This window comes from Phyllostomus discolor, chromosome 11, assembly GCF_004126475.2.
Source record: "Phyllostomus discolor isolate MPI-MPIP mPhyDis1 chromosome 11, mPhyDis1.pri.v3, whole genome shotgun sequence".
Lineage (NCBI taxonomy): Eukaryota > Metazoa > Chordata > Mammalia > Chiroptera > Phyllostomidae > Phyllostomus > Phyllostomus discolor.
Genome location: NC_040913.2, coordinates 91,711,253 through 91,727,995, shown reverse-complemented (window position 1 = coordinate 91,727,995; position 16,743 = coordinate 91,711,253). Strand labels below are relative to the sequence as shown.

General features: G+C 49.8%; 1 protein-coding gene across 1 annotated transcript in view; it reads right to left on the bottom strand.

Annotated features, from left to right (window-relative positions):
- The window catches only part of ASB5 (ankyrin repeat and SOCS box containing 5), a 47,435-nt gene extending 42,572 nt beyond the window's left edge, over positions 1-4,863 (bottom strand). Inside the window, exon 1 of the mRNA XM_028526825.2 lies at positions 4,709-4,863. The gene's annotated coding sequence lies outside the window, so the exon portion shown is untranslated. The remainder of the gene's footprint in view (positions 1-4,708) is intronic.
- Between the last annotated feature and the right edge of the window lie 11,880 nt (positions 4,864-16,743).

The following is a 16,743-nucleotide window of genomic DNA, read 5'->3' as shown; positions in this document are numbered from 1 at the left end:
TTTCCTTAAAAAAAAAAAAGTGAGTATGCAGTCAGCATGAACACACTGAAGACTTTGTGTACGGAGTTCCGGTTGCTAATGTAAAGGATACTCAAAATAGCAAGGTAAAACTAAGTCCATCAAGTCAAGCCTTTAAAAGGGTCCTATTTGTAGATCATGAACTAAATCCTCAGACAGGCCATGACTGGATGATCCAAACAGCAACTCACCAAATTAGCCGATTGGGTAGCTTTGACTGTTGTCAGAAAAAAAAAAAAATTTTTATACGTGGGTTGAGTGGAAGGCCATAGAATAAATAGGTTTCGTCTGTTCATTCATCCAGTGAAACTTTTTTTAGGTTTTATTTATTTTATTTTTAGAGAGGGGAAGGGAAGGAGGAAGAGAAGGAGAAAAATGTTGATGAGCGAGGGAAACATCCATGGGTTGCCTCTTGCACGCCCCCAGCTGGGGACCTGGCCAGCGACCCAGGACTGGGAATCCACCAGCGACCGTTCTGTTTACAGGCTGGTGCTCAATCCACTGGGCCACACCAGCAAGGGCTGCAGTGAAAATTAAAAAAAATACCTACTTTGTGTCGAACATTTTACTGAGAAAAATGGAATATCCTTGCCATGAGGATCTCATAGTCTAAAGGAAGAAACAGACAAGAAGACATCAGGCAAATCCAGGTGAGGACGGGGTATGGTGGGAGCACAAACAGGAAGGGCCTAATCCTGGTGCAGAAAAGTCAGAGAAGGCTTCCTGGAGGAGGTGGCATCTATAGAGAAATACCAAGTAAACACAAGTGTTTCATCTAGACTGCCCAAAATCAAGCAAAACGATGTACTTTTGGGGCCTATAATTTTTGTTAACCTTAATCTGATGTATTTTATGAAAGAAATGCAAATGTTTATAAGGCATATTTTAAAGAGAGAAATAAATTATTAAGAACAATAGTGAAAAGTGGCAATATTTTGTACATAAGTTGAAAATAATATGACAAAATATTAGTATAGTATCGCATAGTATAGAGAGAGTTAATTTATACATTTACATGACCAGGTTTGGGGCCTGTTAATTGTTGTATTATTTCCCAATTCTTCTGAGAAGCCCCAGAATAACAAATAATTTTTTAAAAAGACATAAGAAAACAGAAGTGGTTCCTCTTGAAATCAAGAAGCATATTAGCGATCGGTCAGTTTAGTAAGTGCTGGGCGCTTAATGTATGCTTTTGAAGTAGGCTGGTGCCCACAAAACACTCCTGAGACAACGGGGGCGGTGCTGTAAGATGAGTGTGTCAAATGACGCAGGCTGCTTCTTCCCTCGGGACCGCGTGGCACCCAGGAAAATAAATCAGGTCAATGTGTTAGAAGCAAACCCCTGAGCTCCTCATAGAAACGGCCCTGGGGATGTTTACAGGCAGAGGCCTGGACTGAGCGGCCGCTCGTGGACCCAGTGACCATTTCCCGTGTGTTTTGTGAGTCAATGAAACTGGCTTCAAAGGACCGAGGATAAAGTCACTCAATGTCCCCCGGCAGCTGCGGCGCGGGCGTGCCAGCCAGGCTTCCCTTGGCGGGCGGCGGCGACCGCACGCGGCACAGGCCCGGCCCGGAGGACAGCTGGCCATCACAATGCTCTGAGTCACCGCGCTCGCCCACTTCCACTCTCCGCCGTTACCCACAATCCCGCCCGCGCCCCGTCTCCTGTTTCACCGCCTCCTCTTACCGGTAAGCGCTGTTACGGGAATCTCGCAATCCCACCGGCTCATCAGGGGCCTGAACTCTGGGGGGTTGAGGGACACTTCGAGTTCAAGGAGGCAGCTAGCGCTGGGCATTACATTTAAATCTCTATAGTTTTACTACTAGAAAAATACTACAATAGTTAGGATTTTATGCCAAGATGTCGGGTTGTATTTTAATGAGTTCCTATATTCCCACCTCTATTTTCTGTGTTGGTATATACATTCCTTCGGCAACTGTTACCATCTCTCATTCTATTAATCACCAAAAGTTAAAACTAAACAACTCACTGTCAGTGAACTCCTCATATAGAAACTAGATGCTGTGTTTCTCACACTACAGATCCCTCCAAATTACACCACAAATTATTAATATTTAAAAACCCACCTGAAACACAGGGTGCCCCTGTTTTCTCAGCATGAACATTTTCTTGAAAGTAAAATATTGATTAGTGATTTCAGTTATTGAGTGAGATGATACTTTCATAATCTCTGATGTTGGGAGGATGTGGAGGAGGGATCTGGTTGCCAGTGTATCACAACGGCTCTCATCTTGTTAGCTTCAATCAATCAGCCAATCAATCAAATCAAAATCGAGGTCAATAATTGTGTTCCCATAATGGGTGGTGTGAGAGAGGTTAAACACACAGGAAGAAAGAAATCATTATTCAGAGTCCGTTGTACGCTACATGAATCTTCTCATTGACTATCCCTGTCTCAGATGGGCCAATGTTATTATCTGATTTTAAAGATGAGAGTTGGCTGCAGACAGCTTTAGTGACCTGGAAAACTTCCTTATGAGCAACAGCACTATTTGAACATAGTTCTGACTCTAAACTATATGCTTGAAGTTACTGCTCATACTTTCTACTTTGGAGCACTTACAATCAGAATGAGCAAATGTGATTTATGCACAGAGAATGAGGCCATCAACCAGACTCTCTCTCTCTCTCTCACACACACACACACACACACACACACACATTAAGGGGATCAGTCAGACTGTGTTTAATCAGGGACCTAAATTAGTCCCTGCATTAGTAGGGCAGGCGGCTACTAATTCTCGTGATGATTCCGTGAGACTGTGTGTCAGGGAGCTCCCACTCTTGTGGAGCAGCCAAATAATAATCATTCAAAAGATGAATAAAGGCTGTGATGAGTGCAGTGCAGGAAATTCGTGCAGTGCTGTAGAAAGAGTAAGAGAAGGGACCCACAATTAGGACAGTGAGGAGACACACCTTTCAGAGAAGGTGGCAGAGCCCTGAAGAATGAGAGGGCTGGCCACAGGAAGAGCAGCCAGGAGAGAGGACTGGGGGGATGGGACGGAGGTGCAGGGGGTGGGAGGAAAGGATTGGGTTTCCAAGGACCTGACAGAGGACTGGGCGGAGCCTGAGTGAGGGGCTTCAGGCACGAGAGGACCACGGGAGAGGGCAGGAGCATTGGTTTAGGGCCAAGGAGGGCGGGTGCCTACACCCAGACCCCGCCTGGGTGGAAGCATTTCTTGCCCCAGCTGGGGGCGCTGCTTGCTGGTGCCCTCTACTGTCGGCCATCCTGGGAACTGCCTGTGGCTCTACCTGCTCACCCTCCCCCACGCTGACCCTGTCCCAGAGCTTCTTTTTGATGCATCCAGGGCAGAAGGCAGCATGACAATAACACGGGATTTTACTCTAAGGTAAGTGGAAGGCGATTGAAAGGCATGAACAAAAGCAAGAGAGGACCACTGTCGCGGGCGTGCGTCGAATTAAAGGAGGCAAGGCAGAGCCAGGGGGCCGTGAATGGTGGCTGGCACTAGGGAAATGGAGGTAAAAACGGAGAAAAGTGGGCCAGTGCAAGACACACTTAGGGGTGGAATTAATCGAATTTGTCAATTAAGTGGATGGTGAACAAAAGGAGGGCATCAGAGAGTAAAGGCAAAGCCACGGCACCGCGAAATGTTCGATGTGCCCCAGCACAAAACTCAGGGCACCAGAATCCACTGCCGCTTTCCCAAGCTTGGATATGACAGTGCAAGAGAAAGGACTGGGGAGAGGGGAAGGGATTTCAGGGGAAAAGGGAAAGGTTTACAAGAACAAGTATAAAGGACACATGGACAAAAACTGAGGGGGGGATGGAAATGGGAGGGAGGTGGGGAGGGCTGGGGGTGGGCTGGGCTGGGAGTAAAAGACAGAAAACTGTGCTGAACAACAGTTAAAATAATTTTTTGAAAGAAAGGACTGGAAAAAGACGCCAGTGCTGAATGTCTTGTGACATATTTTGGGGGCTTCATTTTAGAAAATTGTCCCCGAAGAAATATGCAATCAGTATAAAGTTTAAAACACAGCCACAGATGATTATGGGCCCTGTACTCCAGTTCTGTGTATTACATGGTGCTTGTCTAATGAATTATGGGCAACTAGCTGCCAAGTGGCACTTTGTCACTGCGCTGGGCCTAAACACCGTAAACCGAATTACCAGACAGGGACAATACATGCCCCATGTTCATTGTAATGAGCCAGCACAGCCTCGGAGGTCAATAATGGCTTGATATTCCAGAAAGTGGATAAGTCTAAGATACACAATGCAATTTTTTTTTTTTTTTTTTAAATAGGCATTATACAAGGTCCGCCTTTGGGAGAGGCTGGAAGACAAGAAAGAAATTAAATGACACAGAATTGTCGAGAGGCTGCCGCATCTGACCTGAGATCAGAGCTGCTTCCACGGTGACCTAGCAGGTCTCGCTGCCGCCAGTGACCATTGAGACCACACCGCCTCTGCTGTGGTTCTGGAAGCTGCTTCACCGGCCCTCGAACTCAGAGACACCCGTGCCTGCACGCAGGAATGCCAGGTCCCAGTTTCCTCACTGCAGCCAATCAACCCAAAGTTTCACTATCCCGTATCTGATTGGTGAGATCCAAGTCACATGTCTGTACCCTGGCAACAAGGAATTCTGGGAAATGTAGTTTTCTGGGTGCTGCCCTGAGGAGGCAGCATGCCTAACGCCCGGGAACTTACCACCCTATGGAGAAAGCACTGAATGCTTGACTTGGGGTGGTGAACCCTCAATCCAGTGTACCGATGATGTGTTGTGGAACTGTGCACCTGAAACCCGTGTAATTTTGTAAACCAGTGTCACCCCGACAAATTCAGCAAAAAATAAAAAGAATATTTAGGTAGACATGAATGACAGATGCCCACTGTAATGAACATTCTTGATGCCATCTTCAATGAACTCAGTCCCTGAACAACAAACACTGAAGTAATGCACTAAGTCAGGAACCAAAGACTGGCGGAGGCTTGATCTGAAATGTTCCCTATGAACAGTGATTACCTGGGAACCTGTGCTGGTACCTTCAGGGACGGATCAGCTGTCAACCTGCTTTTCATTACAGTCAGGTATTTGCAAGACCCTCTTCACTCAGTAAAACTCCGATGGATTATTTGAGCTCATTGCAGAGGGCTGCTGCTTGAGAGCCGCGTTCCTAGTGTGTTAGATCCGCTCAGGACGGGCGGTCTAACGAAGAGCGTCTTTGCTGATTCCTCGAGGTCTTCAAACAGTGTACTCCCTGCTGTCGAGGAGTCCTCTCCTGCGCGTGTTCGGGCCCCGCCCCCCTGCCGGCGTCAGAGCTGTCTTCTAGCCTCTGGGATTCACCTCCCTGCACCTGAGTCTCCAGGGGGCCGACCGCCTTGAGTCATTCTCGCCTCTTCCAAAGCAGCTTTAGGGAAGCGGGCCCCCGCAGGTCCTGCTGGGGGGCTCTGTTTGGATCCTTTCGGCAGGACTAGAGAATGTGCCTCCTATCGCTCAACTTCCTTTCAGCGGGTCCTCTTCCTTGTGACCGAATATGACGGTTTTTGGTTGCAATGCAACAGATGCTGATTGAGTCGTCATTAAAGCAAGTCTTCTACAGGGACAAAATCTCGCTAGCCTAATGAGGATCAGACACACAAAAATATAAACACATACATAAAATAAAAACCGCAGTGGAAATGTCGGGCCAGAGCTTCATGGCCTGTTAAACAGATTTCTACTCTTTAATACGGTCAGCCTAACCAAAAACATATGTTTTGACCACCCTAGGAATATCCTATTATATTAAGAAATAGTAATTCTATTAACTTACACACACGCGCACACATTCATATATATGGTTCGGATATGAATATATATAGTGTTATTTCTAAATAATTTTAAAATACATTATCTCATTTCATTCCTATATAATGCATCGCCTGCACAAAAGTATTGCCTGGTTTGAATGCAGGCTGCAAATAAAGACCCTCCCTCCCCCCCTTTCCGCACAGGGAAAGGCCATGTGAGCAGACAGAAGGCACCATCAGTAATAAGCCAAGAAGGGGGGGTCTCCCCATAAACCAATCTTGATGGCACCTTGGCCTTGGCCTTCCAGCCTCCAGAACTGGGAGAAAATACATTTGCTGTTTAAGCTCCCTGCACCCCCCCCCCCCCCCCCCCCCCCAGTCTGTGGTCTTTTGTTATGGCGGCCCCAGAGGACCAACACAGCCCCTATGAGGAGACAGCGCTAATCGCTCCATCTTACAAGTAAGGAAAGAGGCCCAGGAGAGGTGTAATAACTTGCCCAAGGTCAAGAAGCAGACAGCGGCATGATTTCCAGCAGACTCGGTGGCTACAGGATCAGGCAAAGTACATTGGGGAAGGTTTGAAAAGAAGTGCAGAGGCAAGAACGTTTCGGACGCAGAGGTCCAGTCTGTAACGACGCAGCAGGGTTGCTCATACCGCGGTTATGCTGCTGGGTTAGAGGCGCAGAGAGAAGCAACCTGGTAGGGACATCGCGTGGCTCGGGAGAGGCAGACATGAGTTTTCATCGGTCCTTTGAGGCCAGACGACCTTGGGAGCCGACTTAGGTAGAATTTTCCAGCTGGGCCTAGAACACGAGTCAGGGAGCAGCTGGGAAATCAGCTTCGCAGCGGCGGCGGGAAAGGCCTGCCGTCCACATCGGGTGTGCTGGCGGCCTCATCTCAGAATTTATTGCCCTCACCAGGGAGTGCAGTCTCCGATGTGAAAGGCAATAGAACCACCATTTTCCCAGTGCAGCACGGGGCAAGTGGGGCAGGTCTGGGAGACGGAGGAGCGGCCGGGTGGCAAGGTCCTCCGAGATCTGGATACAGCCTCCCGCGGCACTCCGCGCACGGACTTCCTCTCCGCCCTCTGCTCCCAGCAGCTCCAGGGACCCTCCCACCCCGTCCTGGCCAGCCCTCCCCTCTTCGCCCGTCGTGGTCTCTGTGGGGCAGTGACTCAGCAACGTTTCCCCCCTTCTTCCTTCCTCTGCACCTTGACCTTGTGCAGCCCTTCCGCACACGCCTCTGCCACTTGGGAGCGAGCTGTCCGGGCAGGCCGGGGCCTGGAGTGTCCTTGGCCCACAGCAGCCCTGTTGGAGCCTCGGCTTAGCGTTAGCTTGGAGCTGCAGGTGGCAGAAAACACTCCCAGCGAGTGGCGTGAACAAAATAAAAGCTTGTTTCCCTCCCTGGGGCGCGGTGGGGAGGGAGAGGATGGAGGGTGGGTGGGGCTGGTGCCATAGGAGTCCAGCCCTCAGGGACTGCAATGCTGGGTCATTGTCATAGGAGGCCGCGGACACCCAGCCATCGTGTTCACGTTCCAGCAGCGGGGAGGAGCAGGGACACGGAGAGCCATGCCCTCCTCGTAAGGATCTGTCTCAGAAATCACACAAACCACCCACAGGCAGGCCACCGCTGTCACACGACCACACCCAGGTACAAGGAACTCCAAGAAACCTAACTTTACTCCATGAGACAGCAGGTTAGGGCTCAGTCTCCAAACGTCTCTCTCCTTCTCTGTCACGCTAGATGTGCATTAGAACGCAAGGAATTCTAGATACGACCATCTGAGTCAGAGGGAAATAAATTTCTACTCGTTTGAGACATCCGAGAACCATCAAGAGACCCGGGCTCCCAGCTCGCGGACACATCTTCCCGGGATTCCCCGGGCGGCCTCCCTCCCTAACCACTCGGTCTGCAATCACCATCGCTCTCAGCAAGCCTCTTCTTATCCTTCCCAGCACTTTCTGCGGAATTCCATCATTCATTCGTTACTTGTTTTACGCCTACCTCCTCCCCTGGGCTGTGGGAGGAGCTTTGGGAGGAGGTGTGGGAGGAGCTGTGGGAGGAGCTTTGGGAGGAGGTGTGGCCCCAGTCGGTGGAAGGGGTGCTCCACAGGATGGTTGGCACGGGCAGGCGGGTCGCTGCACGACAGCTCTCAGGAAAGCGGTGTTGACCGAGAGGCCCCACTGTCCGGAGGGCACGTCTCCCACAGCGGGAGCTGGGGTCCCTCGGCACACTGGGGCAGGAGGGGCGGCCTGGGCATCCCCCCCCCCCCCCCACGCCGCCCCGGATGCTTTAGGCTTTTGTCATCCACTGCTTATGGCTTCAGCTACGGCTGGTCTCTGGTTTCGAGCTCTGGCACAGCCTCTGATTTGAGTGTTGGGTCACTCGCAGCTGTCGCGTGGTCTGCAAAGGGGCCAGGCAGGGCTGCGGTCAAGACCGCGGCACAGCTGCAGGCTCCCTGAGGCGTCACCGGGGTGCCTGGGAGCGCCCCCAAACCCTGCAGACCGGACTTCTGACCACAGACGGCAGGCCTCTTCCCGGCAGCTTTTACTCAGATGCAAAGGTCACGTTTCTAACCGAGTTTTCTTTTTTCCTACTTGTCCCCTCTCCCCTCACTGCCCTGCAGCCCCCACCTTTCTGTCACTCGTTAACCCCCCAAAATAGAAAATAATTTAAATAATTCACTGAATAGGTTCTTATCCACAGGTAACCTTTAGGTCTTTCACCTTCCACTCTGACATGTTCTAAAGGTGGTTTTCTGCCTCCTATTCTCAGTTGTGTGTGTGTTTGGGTTTTATTTTTTTATATTACTGGCCTTAATTTCTAAAGGATATTAGGCTCCATGCCCTGTTCTATCTCCATGGGATCATTCCGTGAGAGCTTGGGTGGAAAGGACGACCGTGACATTGACAGTTTGTGTCTGTGCTTTGCATACATTTGTGTGTGGACAGAACTGATGTTAGGTGACTACACTCGTAGCTCTCGCGTGCTGAGCGCCACCCCCCCCCCCCCCCACGCCGCTATGCCGGGTGTCTCGGGAGGCTGTTTGCATACTGTGAGAGCGAAATGCACTTCGCCCACGGGAAGCAGCCTGCACTGCAGGCCGCTCCAAGTTCCAAGGGGTGAGTCGTCGGAACGGCGCAGTAACGGGAAATCATTTCAATTTGAAATTTTAAAAAGTTACCGTTTTCATTTAGGTAGCACTCATCAAATGAATACAGAGCAACGTAAACATACACACACACAAAGAGATTGAAAAGGAATTTAAAGCTGTGATACAGTCCACAGAATTGGAGAGTTGAGAACATCTCATTTTTTCATTTGTGTACAGTATTTTTTTATTTATAATTTTCCTTCTATGAAAAAATGTTTTGAGACTTGACCCCTTCCTTCACACAACCAGGGGCATTTTGCTTTAAAGCAGAAATGAAGAGGCCTGCACCGCAGTCCTCATGCCCTGCCGGTCCCCCCCGCTGGTCCTGTTCGCAGCTCCTGGTGGCTCCCACACAGGCCTCCCCCGCCGCCCTGATCTGTGGGTTCAGCTCTGCAGCTGTTAGGTCCGTCCCGCTGCAGGAAGGAAGAGCACCAACAGCATCAGTATGCCAGGGCCCTGCAGTTTAGCACATTTGACCAAAGATCCCCAACTGGGACCTGGGAGCATCCTTAGTGACTTCCGAGTAGCCCTGCGGACCCCCAAACTGCAGTGTTCCCACCTCCTTCTCACCCACACCTTAGATAGGCGTTCAAGTCTGCCAGGGGCTCCACCTCCGAGTTCAGGCAGACTGTCCAGCATAGTACCCGGGGGTCTTGCCTTGAATGCCCCCTGATACCTTGCAGCTGCCTGGACACACCTCGCCTAATCAACATCTCCCTGCCGGATGCCTGAGCAGTGCCTCTATCGAAGTTCCCCAGCGGGGCTTTCTTCTCCCACACTCGGGAAATCAAGCCCAGTGAGTGCGCGCGACATGCTGAGGTTCTGTGGCTAGAAAGCCCGACACTAGAGAAAAAAGTTACCAAGAATTATTTCTGTAAGAATTAATGTAAAGGGTCAAAAACATTCTAGATCTCCTTCACCTATGTGTTTTATTATAGCAATGTTCCCTCCATACATGTAGATAACTTTTAAAAGATGTCACACACACAAGAAACAATTCCTTCCTTAAAAACACTGATCATAGGTTGAGGAGGAGACTTTGAAGTCCACCCTGAGCTGCAGGCGTCCACACCTACACCCAAAGGCTCAGCGAAGAGAGCAAGGAAAAAAAAACCAATCTGCAGACTGACTAGGGGTCCACGTTTTCTTGACCTTCGTTTGAGAGAGGACGGAAGCCACGAACCATCATTGCTTTTTTCTAGTGACCTTTCCGTCGAGGATCACTGGAGGTTTAGGATCACTGGGGACCTCTCCCTGGAAACTTCCCACAAAAACCACCACCTGCTCAATATGGGGATTTAGAGCGAGCCGTGCCTTCCACCATGGGGCAGTGTAAACCCCAGGGAGACACCTGCCAGGTTCAGGAACAACTCAGGTCCCAGACACCGACTGGGGCTGACTCACAACCGTCCTCGAAAGCCCCCTGGGGACCTGGGGCTTGCCAGCCTCCACAGCAGAACCCTCAAGGGTGGCGAGATCCTTTTCTTGGCGTCTGTTGCAGGTCTCATGCCAAGTCGCAGTCCCTTGCTCCCCCACCTGCTCCTACAATGTCACATACTCATCGCCGACTCCCGCCGTATGCTGCACCGGCAAGCCACAGAGGCAGAACTTGAGCTTCAGGAGTTTCCGTTTTAGCAGGATGTATGCAAATCACCTGACTGCTAACGTTGAACTTCCTTCCAACATAAGGGTTCAGAGGAGTGTAATAGCACAAAAAGTCTGAACATATTTCAGCATCCAGGAGCTAAAAATCTAAAATTCTCACGAACCACTTTTTCCTTTAGAGCAGACCTTTCAAAGTCAGGATGTGAAGAAGTCAGATGCTGCTTCTCTGGTTGCATATGGGCTTCCAACTCCCCAAGTGTTCCCAGCAGTTTAAAAAAACCTCAGAAAAAATAGTGATGTGAAGGACTGGAGTTTTCTAACCGTCTATGCCGTATACTGACTTCCCTTTTCAGCTTTACATAAATACGGAGCAGGCAAGTGGCAAGAGGTCCACACAGAGAATACACTTGGCTGAAACAAAGGACTTTGCCTGGCAGGGAGGTCGGAGGCGCTGAGGGGGTGGCTGAGTGGCTCGGTGACAATGAACGAGCCGTGAATGTGCCTCCCATCCACAGCTGTGCGAGTGTGTGGGCGTGGAAGACTGTGAAAATCACAACTCAAGGTCAAGAACCTAGTGCAACGTGTCCACGTGGGTTAATGTGATGAGCAGGGCCCGAGGACAGCTTTGGGAACGGAGGGGAAGGCAAGCTCTCTGAAGGCCAGGCAGATACACGCGAGGTGGGGTGCAGGAGGGCAAAACACGGGCGTGGGCGTTGGTGTGGCTGGCACCGGACAAAAGACTGAGTTCATTCACAACGTAGGATTAAGGACAAGAAAATACCCCTCCTCCACTCGCAGAACAGAGGGGCCACATTTCCCTGGGTTTTGGCAGACGTCCTTAAGGACATTCTAAATATGAAGTTTATGAAATGGGAGAGAGTCCCGGCATCGGGGGTCTCAAGACCGCCGCGGTTCACTGATTCGCCAGGACTCAGTATACGGTGATCCAGCCAGTTTACTCCAGGGAAAGGATTGCCAAACCCAGTCGGCAGGGGGAAAACGCACCTGGGAAGAAGGTGGAGGGGGTTGGGGGGAAGGCAGCCACAGCACCTGAGGCTCCTCTCCCAGCGGGGCCCCACTGGACGTCCCCCAGCAACGGACTGAGACGGCACGCTCAGTGCCGTCACCCCAGAAAGCATCGCAGACCCAGTGCCCGGGGTCTTCACGGGGTGAAGGTCGTGGAGACACCCTCTGCACAGCGTGGGCCAGAGTTCCACACTCCCAGAAAGAAGACAAGTGTGTGGCATAAGCCACACCGTTTCTACAAATGGTTTGGGGGCAGCGAGCCACGTTTATCATTCTGGGAGTTTTACATCCGTGCGGGGCGCTGTTTTCCCGATGCCAGCCCAGGGTGGACCTTTCCAGCAGGGACTTCTAAGGACAGAGGTCTCAGGCCTGTTCACCCTTCCACCCGGCTGCTATGGCCCCTTCCCCCTTTCACTTCCAGTCTGGACAAGTGGGCTGTGCACGCCAATGGGTATCCAGGAACTTTCCTGTAACTGAGAACGGAGATGAGGAAAAGAAGGTAATCCACCGCAGCAGGCACGGTCTGAACTCCCAGGTCTCGCTGACCGTAGCGCCGCGATGGTCTGGGTGTGTCCCAACAGGGCACTGGGCGGACTCCAAGTACCATGTGATCCCCCAAGGCTGAAAGCTCCCGCCTACGCCCCTTTACAGCTGGGGGCAGCTTCCTCGGGATGAGTGTGAAGAGATGCAAAGTTGAACCTGGGCTCTGCAGTGACCTGATGCCCACCGTGGAATGTCAGAGATGTGACTTCAGCGGTGAGTTTCTGGGTGGGTCGGAGGAGGCCAGGGAGGGAGGAGAGCAGACTGGGCTCCTCTACCAAGAGAATGCCCGGATTTCCCCAGCCCCGCGCCCCTTCCTCAAAGGGTGGTTGTCTAGATGCTGTGGACAGCGCGGTGGGATAGTAACTGCCTCAACTACCCAAAGAATCGCAATAATTTTTGGATGTCTTTGTCCAGGGACTATGGAAGGGCGTCTTGCTTTTCATTTTCCTTGGCAGGGCGAGCTCCAGATCCTCAGGACCCAGTGGCCTCTGGTACCCCTTCAGGTGCCCCTCCCAAGGAGGTTCAAGGAGCTCGTCTACCACATGGGACAGGCAGCTGTGAACACAGCGGCCACCTTGTCCTGCAGGTTAGCCGTTGGGTGCCTACAGGTGGGCTGAAGACAGAGGACTGGAGGCAGTGGATGAAGTTATGGGGACCTGCAGCTGGACCTGCTCCTTCACTTCATCTGCAGCGCTGTGACCTTGACTCACGCCAGTCATCCCCTATTGAAGCCACAACGACTGTCTCTCACCTGGTCGACCAGTTGGCAGTCTCATCCTTCTCTAAGAAATTACTTATTTACCTGGAGCCCACACGGTCTTCACATTCAACGGATCTAAAATCCTCAAAGACTGCTATTGTCTCTCGGAGGATGTTCACACTTATCAGCCTGGCATCAAGCCTTCTACAATCTGTCCTCAGCCTGCATGTCCCCTTTAGTTTCGTCCTTTACACCATTTTATCAATTCACACTTTAAAACCCTTGTAACTGGTGTATAACATGTATTTTTTCCCATGGAAATTTCTTCAACAATATGGTATCATATGGAGTCAGAATATCTCAATTCAATTAGAATTTTTTTTTTTTTGCATCCACTATGTGCAAGGTTCTTTCCTGGCCACTAAAAGGAACTGAACTAGGTATGACCCTCCATGATGGATGCCGTAATTCATAGTCTCCTTCTGAAAAACATATCCAACTGGGGTCCTCAGTGTGCCACACCTGCAGCGTGCTCTATCCACGGCAGCAACTGCCTTCGGGAGCATGGTGCTAACCTTGCACATCCCTCACAGGAACGCGTCTGAGTGCAACGCTTGTCTCCTCGAGTTTACTCCCCTTTTCTACCCCTTACCTGCCTACAAGGTCTGTCTAGGAGAAATCCAGCCTTTGTTAGTATAAAGAGAATGCTTTGTGTGGCATCAATGTTACCTGGCAGCCAAGGAGAGTGCACTGGAATGCGCATGTGTGAAAATGACGACTTCTCTGTACTAGTCGGTGGGGACAGTAGATGCCATTGAGTGAGCGTGTGTACTGTGTGGCCGTCACATTCAAAATGACTGAGTGAGGAGAGCAATGACTCTGCTTTAGACTTTGCGTTAAGCTTAAACATTCTTCCACAGAAACTATCTGGATGATCCAGAAGGCTGCGGCTATGGGCAACTGGTGACTGGCAGCTTCATCACGACAACACACCCACTCATGGATCACATCTTGAGCAGAGTTTTTTGGCAAAACATCAAATCACCCAGGTGACTGCCCCTCTACTGCCCAGATCTGGGGCCCGGCTACTTTTGGGTTTTCCCAAAACTAAAATCACCTTTGAGAGGGAAGAGATTTCAGACCATCGCTGAGATTCAGGAAAATACAACAGGGCAGCTGATAGTGACTGGGAGAACTGTGTGAGGTCCCCAGGTACCTCCTTTGAAGGGGACCGAGGTATCATGGTCCTGTGGACAATGTTTCTTGTATCTTCTTCAACAAATGTCTCTATTTTTCATATTACATGGCTGGACACCTTCTCGACAGACCTCGTATGTGCACACACCTTAGTTAAAGCATTTTCTCGTAAAATAATTTATTCCTCTTCCCTATTCTTAGAGGAGTGGCATGAAGAATAATTATTTGCAGGCAAGCAGACGGAAACTTAACCTTCATCCTAGCTTCCTCCTCCTCTGCAGAAATATAATGAGCATGTCTTCCCCAGCTGACCACTTCCTACCTGAGTAAGTGCTGACAAAGCCTCCTCTCCCTACCGCCATTAGGTTCTTGGTGGGACCCGTCACAGGGTAGAAGACATTTAGTGAAAAACTGCTGAACTCTCTTTTGAGGTCGATAGTATTATTTCAGATAAATAACAGCTTCGGTTTCCTTCTGTACAATCTTGGTACTTGGCAGGCTAGAGTTTGGATCAAAAAGCATTAAGAGAAAAAGGAGAATACTCTGTAATGCTAAAGACTACCATTCATAATGAAGAGATAAAAGTGACATAAATTTCAAAATGTAACCTTTCAAATTTCATAATGCAGAAACTACAAAGAGGAGAAAAAACATGAGTATGGAGACTGTAATACATTGCTCTCAATCCAGCCAAATCAAGATAGTGAAAAATTAACAAAGATATAAGGTAGATCTCATAATATAGATCAAACTCTGTGTACCATTTACAGAAAATATACCATCTTTACAAGTGTACACTGAATATTCACAGAAGTGCTAGTTTAGGCCACAAAGACCTCAATACTCCAAAGAATAAAAATAATGCAACCAGCATTCTCTGCCTGCATGAAATAAAATCATACATTAATTTAAAACAATCAAAATGAAATAGGTCCTCTCTTCTGGAAATTTAACACACACACGTAAACATGCACACACAATTAAATGAGTTTTCAAAGAAGAAATGCAAAATTTAAAATTTATTTAGATGTTAATTAAATATCTAATTCCTAAAACTAGTAAACCAAGAAAAAATGAAATGAAAAATTTTGATAACATTAAAAAATAAGAAGACAAACAACAGTAAAATTAAGAAATGGAAAAGACAGTTCTTTGAAAAAATCAATAAAGAAAAATACTAATCACAGGAAAAAGGAGAAGGCATAAATATAGGTAATTAGAATGAATAATTATTGTTAATTAGTAAACGTCAAAACAGAGGACGAGCATCTCATGGGAATACCTCAGCCATGTTGTTTAGGCACTACGTTAGGTATCTGACAGATGCTGCTCTGTCCAACATCACCACAGACGTGAATTCTTCCTCTTAACTCTGCAGCACTTGGTAACGTCCTTGGTATTTGTTTGCGTTTCAGGTTGGTTTTTATTTTATTGACTCTACAAGATTATAAACTTCATGAGGGTAGAAAGTGGTTAGTATACATCTTTGTGTCATTTGCAACGCAGCAGGCATCCAATAAACAGTTGCTTTATTGAATAAACTGTGGCTGCCTGGAAGATAACATTTAAGTTTTAAACTCATCTAAGGATCTGTCCATGTTTCATTACTGGGCTCTATTCTAATTTGGCAGGGACGGTCCCTTATTAGTGCTGTACTCTCAAAGCTACAACCGGCACATAGGCACTCGCTGTATGGCTGTAGGAAATTAACCGAGTGATCATAATGCAAAGCAGCAAGGGCTCATCCATGGAAGACAAGAGCCAGCGATCCGGTTCTAGGCCAGGTGTTCTGCACCTCTTTTGGTTTATGTACACAGCATTAAAAAAAAAAATTTAAGCAGCTTACTGGACCCTGTGAGTTCTACTTTTATAATTTCAAAAATCCCTGGCTGTGAAAGGAGCAACGGTGTGTGGTGACAGTCTATTTAAGGCCAGGATCGACACAATCTGAACGTGAAAGCCCCCGAGGGCTATTAGGTACGGATGCCTTGCCACCCTTCAATCCTTACGCATTGTGCTGTAACAGCAAGCCCACGGCCATTTGTCGCCGGTGATCTTAAGAACCCCGCGAGGTCTGTTGGAGGAACTACCCGTTAAATGCGTACGCTGGAATCGAGAGCATCAACCGTTACCGCCTGAAACCGCTTCAGCAGCCGTTGGAAGGTAGCAGTCCCAGGAGCCCACAAGGTCGCACGTGGAAAGTAAACGCCGGCAGCTTTAAGGGCGAAGCGGCCTCTTCCGCCCCCTCCCCCCACCCCCCAAGGGGCTTCGGTTCTCGCTTTGACCCCTCCGACTGCGGGGAGACCCGGCGTGGGGTAAAAGGCTGCTGCCGCCAAACGCGGCACGTGAGGTCACGCTCCAGACGACCACGCTAGGCTGCTGCTTTATTTTAAGTGCAAATCAATGAACTACAAACCGTCCCCAGGCCAGGGTCCGAGACCACCTGGCGGCAGAACGGTGGAGGGGGAGCGTACCAGCCGGGAACGGGAACCCGGGGGGACCCGAGTTGCCCGGTGGATCTAGGGCAGAGGAGGCGGGTCTTCATGGCGAACACCGCCCCTCCCCTGCTCGCCGCTGATTGGCGGAGGCGGTAGGCCGGAGAAAGGGGCGGGCTCGCGCGAGGCCCAGTTTCCGCCAGTCGGCGCGGCCCCACCGCCCGGTGGGTGTGTCCCGGGGGCGGGTGCGCGCGCGCGCTCTCCCATCGGAGAACCGGAAGGGAGGCGGGGC